Consider the following 9,164-nt stretch of genomic DNA (forward strand, 5'->3'; position numbering starts at 1 on the left):
AGACCAAGGGCTCCTTTTATACACAACCGTGTCCATATCTGTTACGTTGATAACATTGTTTTTCAGCAGGCACAACCATTTGCAGCAAAGTCCCCAGACAAGGGAGGCAAGGCAAGGGGGGAAAGATGTAGGCATTCAGGCATGGCCTCGGAGAGAGAGAGACAAGGTTAGCCGGCTGCCCGACCTTGTAGATAAGAGTGCTGAGGCTCTGGCCATGAATCTTGAAAGGGAAGGAGCTGTAAGAAAGCAAGCTTGTTGATGATGCCTGCATGGGAATGTTCATTGCACCTGGGCTGGAAGTTCTGCTGGAATCTTTATTATATTCATTGCTCAATATATTTTCTCATCAATTTTACTGTGAGGGAGACAAGCAGGAGGATGAGTTAGGATTACAACATTGGATTATTGCAATTATCCAAGTAGAAGATGTATGTGGCATAAATCAGTGAGGAGTGATAAAGGTGGTGAGGGGAACCATGTAAAAACCAAAGACCTTGTCTCTCTTGTTTATAACTATAAGCCCCTGCCTAGTAGATGACTAATAATTACTCATGAACTGAATAAATACATGAATGAATTCAGTTTCCATAAAACCTGGCTCATAAGTTATGATATACCTGTCATGTCCTGTGTCTTGTGTCCTGTGTCCTTTCTCTCCCATAGTATATGAAAGCTCTGTGAGGATAAAACCACCCTATTTATGTTTTATTCAACTTAATTTAACATTTATTAATATTTACATATAACAGAAATAATAAATATGAATAAGACAGAGACCCTGCCCTCCTAAGTAGTCAAATATCCAAACAGTTTATTATAAATATTATAATGTTCATATGAACTTTTTTGTGTGTGTGTGGGACCCTCGCCGGTGGCTGGGGATCGAACTGGCGCTGCAGAGGCTGGGGGCAGCCTCACAACCCAGCGCTCAACCGCTGTGCCACCAGGGGAGACCCCATATGAACTTCTTAACAATTAGAACATTCTTTTATTCAATAGCAAATACATGTAAATAAATGATTGCTTAAATCGGTGGTTTCAAATCAATACGTTGACTTAATATTTCACAGAGACTTATGAGAAGTAAAAATTAGTTCTTCATAGAAAGATGGTTGTTTGCAATTGTATTAATTATAAATGAGTTTAAATACTTAAGATTAAAGAATAATAAGCACTTGTATATCCACCATTAAGCTTAATAAATTAGTTATGAATTACATTGAAGGCCCCCATACACCCTTTTCTGATCCCATCCCTCTCCACCTACGTACCCTGTTCTAGAACATGCATTCCTATGCATTCCTTTACACTTGAACCAAATCTGTGTGTATACCTAAAGCAATACATGGTGTTGCCACACAGAACTTTAAACATTTTTAAATTGTCAATTTTTTTACATTTCACTTTTACATTTATTACCTATACCTGAATGGTCATGGCAAGGCTTAGGATACAGGCCTCCCACTGAGTTTATGCTGGAGAACTCCACAAAACCACCAAAAGCTGTAACACAGCCAGCATCAACTCAGCTAACATCAGCGCAGAGCCTAAGGACCATGCTAAGGGAGTGTTTGGACTTAAATCCCTATCTGACAACTAGCACATATTAAGACAGTTGTTGGCTTATGCCTGGCCTTAGTATAAATTATAAAACAGGACCATCTCTTTTTTTTAAGATTTATTTTTTATTATTTATGCATACAAAAACTGGGGTACAGGCCAGAGGTGCAGGGGTGAGAGGATTCACCAGAGACAGAGTGGGGAACAGAACAGGCAGACTGACGAAATATACTGCTGAGGGGAGCAGCGGGCGAGACAGGAGAGGTCTGCTGCGCCATGTGGGTTGCTCCCTGGCCGGCCGGGGATCAAACTTGTGCTGCAGAGGCTGTGGGCAGCTTCACAGTGCTGTGCTTAACCCCTTGCGCCAGCAAGGAGACCCAAAACAGGGCCATCTCTTAGTAGGCAACCCCAGGCCAAAGGGCAGGGATTGGTGATCCCCTATTTGACTTGTAAGATTAGGCTCTTGAACAGTGAAAAATCTGCACTACTTTACCCAACATCCTTGTTATATGTCACTTACTCTGCGCCAGCACATGAACTGACTCATTGAATTCTCACAATAATCACTGGAGACAAGTGCTATTTTCCTCCTATTATATGGATGTGGAAAACTGAGGGTAACTTTTTCAAAATCACATATGGCAGATGACCTTTTCCAGAGCAATTAGAGAGAGAGAGAGACAGAGAGAGAGAGAGAGAGAGAGAGAGGATGCCCCACTTCCTTTTCTGACCTAGTCTCCTATCACTTCCACTTTATTCTCCTCTCTAAATGAAGCTCTCCGTCCAGCCCATGCCTGAGGAGAGGCGACTGGGGCTCCAGCTCTTGAAGGGAAGAGTATTAAAGAATGGGGACATTTGTCAGTGATCCGATGTGAAATCCAGAGGCAGCACTCTGCTTCTGGTCTGTCTCCAGCTGACCCTGGATGTCTTCTTTCCGTCTCTGGACCTCAGTTTCCCGAGGTGTAAATTGTGGGGTAGGGAATGATAGAGAGGAGGAGGGCTGGCGTCTACTTTGGGAACATAAATTTTTTTTTTAGCAGAAATTATTTATTTATTACTTCATTGTTTATTTTTAAACAATATTTGCTCACCCCACCCCCTCAGGTGTAGTCCCCACAGTGTTTCCTTCCCCAATGCACCCGTGCACCATCACCTCAGTCCCCTGTGCTCCTCCCTCCCTCCCTCCAATCCCTCTCCCTCCTCCTCCCCTGCAGGTTTATAATTGTCCATTTTTGCTTTATGTTTTATATTGTTATTTTTTTGACACTGATGTCTTATTGGGTTCCCCTATATTCCTGCTATAAGTGAAACCATCTGATATTTTTCTTTTTCCTTCTGGCTTATTTCACTGAGCACAATTCCTTCTAGCTCCATCCACGTTGCTGTGAATGGCATGAATTTATCTTTTTTGATTGCTGAATAGTATTCCATGGTGTATATATACCACATCTTCTTGATCCAGTCATCTACTTTAGGGCATTTGAGTTGTTTCCAGGTTTTACCTATTGTAAATAGTCTTAATAGCTGGTATCAAAATGCCGGGACCTATTGGATTGGACTTGTTTAAAATTAGCAAGGATGGGCCTCCCCGGTGGCGCAGCGGTTCAGCGCTGGGTTGCGAAGCTGCCCGCAGCCTCTGCGGCGCCGGTTCAATCCCCAGCTGCTCCCCGGCCACCGGAGGAGGGTCCCACGTGCCGCGCAGACCTCTCCTGCCGCCCGCTGCTCCCCTCAGCAGTGTACTTCGGTCCTTCTACCTGCTCTGCTCCCTGCTCTGGCTCTGGTGAATGCTCTCACCCTCCCGCGCTTCTGACCGTACCCAGTGCTTGTATAAATAATCTTTTAAAAAATAAATAAATAAAAAATAAAATGAGCAAGGATGCACTCTATATAAATGGGTTTCCCAAGGTAATTGGAAATAGAAGCAAGTCCACAAAGCAGCTGTTTTCACACCACCGCAGTTCCCTCCCCCTGTGCCCGTCCCAGGGCCAGGACGCACACACTCTCCCATCAGAGGTCTGCAGCGTCGGCTCGTTTCCAAGATTTTGAGATCTCATTGAGCCGTGTTTTAGGAAAGCAGGCATGCTCTGATCAAACTGTTGAGGAAATGGGTTAACATGGGGAGCCAAGCAGAGCAGAAACCTCCCCGGGGTCTATGATGCGCACCCCCTTGGGAACCGCTTCCCCCCAGCCCAAAACTCGGTAATTTTCCTTCAGGAGAGTCATTTCAGAAGTTGGGCTTCCCTCCCTAGAAAGAGGTGAAAATCTCCCAAGGCCAAAAAGAAAGACAATGCTGACCTGGGACCCACCGCAAATATTCTGATTTGATTCGTCTGAGCACGGGTGTTATCTGAAAGCTCCCTTGGGGGGTGCTCTAACACGCAGCCATTTGACACAGGGACATCAGCCCATTTCTGCTGGAGGGGGCAGTTTGTGACCTCAGGGACCAACTTCCTGGCCCCGGGAGAAAGAGTCTCATCTCTGTGCCATCTCTCCCACCTGCCTGGACACACACATAAAAATCAACCCATTTCCAAAGTCCTGGGGTTAACCCCTCCAAATCTATTCTCACCATCCGCCTTGAGTTGGTGCTTGACCTATTTGAGTTAATCCCAGAGGCCAGTCCACCAAAAGCTGACAAGTAAAAGTGGGGTCCTTGAGGGGGGACTTAGGGTCAGGACATGTTAGAAGACATTGTTAGAATGCAGATGGAGGTGCACCCCCAGGGCCCCCAAGCTTGCACATTCTAAGTGGGTACCGCTGTGGGCCACATAAAAACAAAGCATATTGTTAATGTGAAAGAACTTTAATATAGGATTAGTGTGCACAGACAGAGAGGAAAGAATAATAGTTTTCCAGTAAAACACCCAAAGTTACCCATCCCCTCACAGGCATATGCCCAGCCAAACAGGGTTGGCACAAAACAGGGCCAGTGAAGCTCAAAAGTTTGCCACATGTCTAAGGCACCTTCTGGCAGGGCACCATGTGGAAAGGGGCAGAAGGAGCCGCGAAAGTCTGGGATGAAAGGAACAAATTCAGAGTTCAAATCAAAGCAGTGACTGCCATTGTGGGCCTCGCCATGGGTCTCTCACCCATGTCTCTTCAAGTGTCCCTACACATCTCGACTCCACGTGTTTCCTCCCATGTCTCCCAGCCCCTGGTGCAAATCCAAAGCTGAGAAGCAAGGGGGACTTCACGTCTTCCTGCTCTACCTGCCTCCTCCAAGTCATGCCAAGCATTCCTCAGTTTCTCCTCCCCCTCAGCACCACCCTCCATTAGATGGGCAGGAAACATGGAACCTCCCCTTTTAGTGGCAATTGCTCTCTGCAACGTCAGCTCTCCCGGCAGGCCCCAGTGCAGGTGATGACCTCGCTGTCTGGGGACTGGCGGCGTCTAGGCCCCTGGGCCTTCTCCTCTGAGAGACACTTTCACTTTCCAAGCATGTTAAGACTTAACATCCTCTAATAGTCTACTCTCTAGTTAGTGAAGATAAAACCCGGGGAGAAGAAAGAAAAGTCTTCTAAGAATGCAGGCAAATGTCCCCAGCTCCCCAAGGAATTCATTTGGGGCTTGAGGTGTGGGGAAGAGGGAGAGGCCTTTCCCAGCAGCTGCTCCCCACCCTGCCAGGCTGCCCCCACCCAGTAGGCTGCTCCCCACCTCTTCACCTAAGCCACAAATTCATTGACACTAAATTAATTTATTGATACCAAGCCAGTCTTTTTCCTCCCAGGTCCATTTGAACAGCCCTTTTGAGGACTAATTACTAGCTGTAATTACACATTTGAAATCTTAAAGATTGCCACCTTTGTTATTTGAACTAAAATAATAAAAATCCCCTAGCCGTCTTAAATTTATTTTTGGTAGAAAAAAAGCATCGTATAGTACATCTTTATTGCTTCAAGATGGCTAAAGGGGATTTTTCTCGAAGTTTCCCAAACAAGTAAGGAAAACATTTACCTGAGGGCGGAGCTCTCCAGCAAAGGGGCCAGAGTGGGTGGCCAGGTGATGGTGGGGAAATTCCCCCTGCCTGGCCTACGGTCCAACCCTCTCTGGCTTCAAGCCCAGAGAAGAACTTGTAGGAAGCTTCTTAGGAGGGTGGGGCCCCGCCAGTATAACATGAGTCTGTTACAGCAGACCTTCTCCACTCCGGCCCTCTGGACAATTTGGGTGGGTCATGCTTCGCCGTTGCACATTATAGGAAGTTGAGAAACATCTCCGGGCTCTATCCACCAGACGCCAGTAAAACAGTAAAACCTCCCAGTGGTGAAGATCAAAAATGCTTCTAGACACTGCCAGACAACCACTGGGGAGGGGGCTCAAATTGCTCCAGGTGACAACCATTGAATTAAAAGCGTCTGCACCCATAAACAACTGCTCGGCTGATCAATCTGGACCTGGTGGTTTCCTCACAACCCACCTCAAAGCTCAGGAAACTTCTGGATGGAGGTGCTTTGCTCCATGCAACCTGGGCTCCTGGGCTTTCCCCCACTTTACCTGTGTGGCCATGCCAACAGCAGAACCACTGGCACTCTTAGTGTGGGCGTTGGCATGGCTTCTGTGGGCTCCCCCTTCCCTGCTCCTGTGGGGGGCAGTAGGGGAGAGGCCTCTCAAAGAGCAAGACAGAGGCCACTCACTCCATCTTCTGCTTTCTCACCAGATCTATCAAAATGAGGTAACAAAAATGAAGGTGTATTTTTAGAGCTCTGCGCCTGTCCTCCAGGCAGATAAGTATAGTGCAACAGCAGGATGGCCACAGGGCAGATTTGAGCAGACGGGGTAAAGGAGGAGTCCCAGAGCCCTTGGTGGCTTTTTCAGGCTTTTATTGAGTTTACCAGATAGCGGCAGGCAGGGGTGCCGGGGGCCAGGAAGATGGCAGGCCTCCCAGCCCCCAGCGAATCTCCACTCTTCCTGGGCTCTCTGGCCTTCTCTCGTGGCCTCTGCTTCTCTGCTGGCTCTCTTTCCGTCTCTTGCTTGTTCCCTTCTCGTTCTTCTGTTCTCTGGTCCTGGGACGCCGCACTTATGAGGCCTGTCTCAGCCCAGGTGTGCCCAATATGCATGCCCACACCCACTCCAGGTGTCCTCCATCAGGCAGGCATGTAGGACCACAGGGATCATCAGCAATCCTAATGGGGGAGGGGCAGAAAAACCTGATGCTTTTTCACTTACCATACAATAGGATTCTTCAATAGTAACTTGGGCCTCCCTGAGGCTCTGTTGCAGGCAGTGGGAAGCAATCTTGCCTCTGGGTGAACCCCTCTTCTCTCAGGCCCGGCTGTGTCTCTCTGGGCAGATATGTGACCTCATTTGGAAATAAGGGTTTTGAGACTGGAGACCTGCACCAAATCACCTTTCTGCACCCCTTCCCCACCCACCCACCTTAGAGAGAATGTGGAGAGAGATGTGGTCAGGGAAGAAGGTGAGAAAGGGGGTTGGGCCTCCCTGGTGGTGCAAGGAGTTAAGCATCCACACTGAAGCTGTCCTCAGCCGCTGCAACACGAGTTTGATCCCCGGCCAGGGAGCTACCCACATGGTGCAGCAGACCTCTCCTGTCTCACCCGCTGCTCCCTCAGCAGCGTATTTCAGTAGATCTGCCTGTTCTGCTCCCACTCTGTCTCTGGTTAGTCCCTCACCCACCCCCTGCCCACCCTCTGACCTGTACCCCAGCTCTTGTATGCATAAATAAATAATAAAATCTTTAAAAAAAAAAAAAAGGTGAGACAGCGGAAACAATGATGTTCTGATTCTGCCACTTAGTAACCACATGATCTCGGGCAGAACACTTAAATCTCTGTGCCTCATTTTCCTCATTTACAAAATGGGGTTACAGCCAGGAAGCCTCTAGTGCCTATAGCTGTTACTGCTGCTCCTTTTGTTCCCACGCTTTCCAAATCACACTGCTTACCCCAGCATCCCATCCCAGAGAGAGGTTGAGACGAGGCAATCACATCACATATGTTCTGAGGTCCTCTTTCCACGCTGAGAATCTTATCTTGACTGTGTGGCATTGTGTCATAGGCCTTTTCTGAATCTATTGGCATAATTCCATAATTCCATAATTTCTCTACTTCATTATGATGATGAATTACACTGATTTTTTTATAAGATTGATTTATTAACTATGATGCATATCACATAAACCTTTTCAGTTTTTCATATCATTCCCATTGAAACAAGCACAATATTTTGAAGTAAATGAATGATTTAAAAAAACAAAACCAAATAAAAACACCTCAGCCAGAGATGCCTCAGCCTGTTGTCTCCTGTTTTAGACTGGCTTTCTAGCAAGGTTTTTTTTTTTTAAAGATTTATTTATGATTGCAAGAACTGGGGTACAGGCCAGAGGTGTGGGAGGTGAGAGGACTCACCAGAGACAGAGTGGGGAGCAGAACAGGCAGATTGACCGAAGTACAGTGCTAAGGGGAGCAGTGGAGCGAGTCAGGAGAGGTCCGCTGTGCCATGTAGGTGGCTCCCTGGCTGGCTCGAACTCACGCTGCAGAGGCTGTGGACAGCTTCATAGCGCTGCGCTCAACCCCTCGCGCCACCAGGGAAGCCCTCTAGCGAGATTTTGAGGGTTGTTGAACTTGGCGTAGTTATTTCATGAAGGGTAGGATAAGATTTTACAGAAAACTGAAATGTGTTTAACCACAAATCTGTAAGAAGATAAACTGAATTTTTCCAACTTCTATTAACTACTATATAACTACTACTATGCTTTTGCTGAAATTAAATTTTGACTTGATGTTGGTGATTTTTTTCTTATTGAAATGCCTTTCACCTTTTTTTGATAGTATCCCTTTAAAAGTACAAGTTTTTAGTTTTAATGAAGTCTGAGTAATTTTCCTCCTTTAGTTGGTGTGCTTTTGGCGCCACATCTAAGGAACTATTTCTAACCCAAGGCCCAAAAGATTTACACCTACACCTTCTAAGAGTTTTCTAGTTGTAGATTTTAGATTTATATATTTGCTCCATTTTGTGTTAACTTTTGTATGGCATGTGGCAGGGTCTAAATTCATTCTTTTGCATGTTGATATCCACGTGTCCGGCACCATTTTTTGAAAATCCATCCTGCAGGGGAGGAGGCGGGAGAGGAGCGGAGGGAGGGAGGGAGGAGCACAGGGGACTGAGGTGATGGTGCACGGGTGCTCTGGGGAAGGAAATTCCATGGGGACTGCACCTGAGGGGGCGGGGGAAGCAAATATTGTTTAAAAATGAACAATGATGTAACAAATTAAAAAATTAATTAAAAAAAAAGCAAATCCATTCTCTCCCCATAGAAAATCAATTAACTAAAAATGTGAGGGTTTCAGCAGTGTTTTCTGTCGTCTGCCTGTTCTGCTCCCTGCTCTGTCTCTGGTGAATTCTCTCACCCTCCCACACCTCTGGCCTGTATCCCAGTTCTTGTATAAATAAATAAATCTTAAAAAAAAAAAGTGAGGGCTTATTTCTGGCCTTTAAAATGTCTTCTATTGGGGACCTTCCTGGTGGTGCAAGGGTTAAAGACACAGAGCTATTAAGCTATCACCAGCCATTGCAACATGAATTTGATCCCTGGTCCGGGAGCTAACCCACAAGAGGCCTGCAGACCTCTCCTGTCTCACCTGCTGCTC

The sequence above is a fragment of the Talpa occidentalis genome, unplaced genomic scaffold, assembly GCF_014898055.3.
Source record: "Talpa occidentalis isolate TD23 unplaced genomic scaffold, MPIMG_talOcc4v2.1 talOcc4.11, whole genome shotgun sequence".
Lineage (NCBI taxonomy): Eukaryota > Metazoa > Chordata > Mammalia > Eulipotyphla > Talpidae > Talpa > Talpa occidentalis.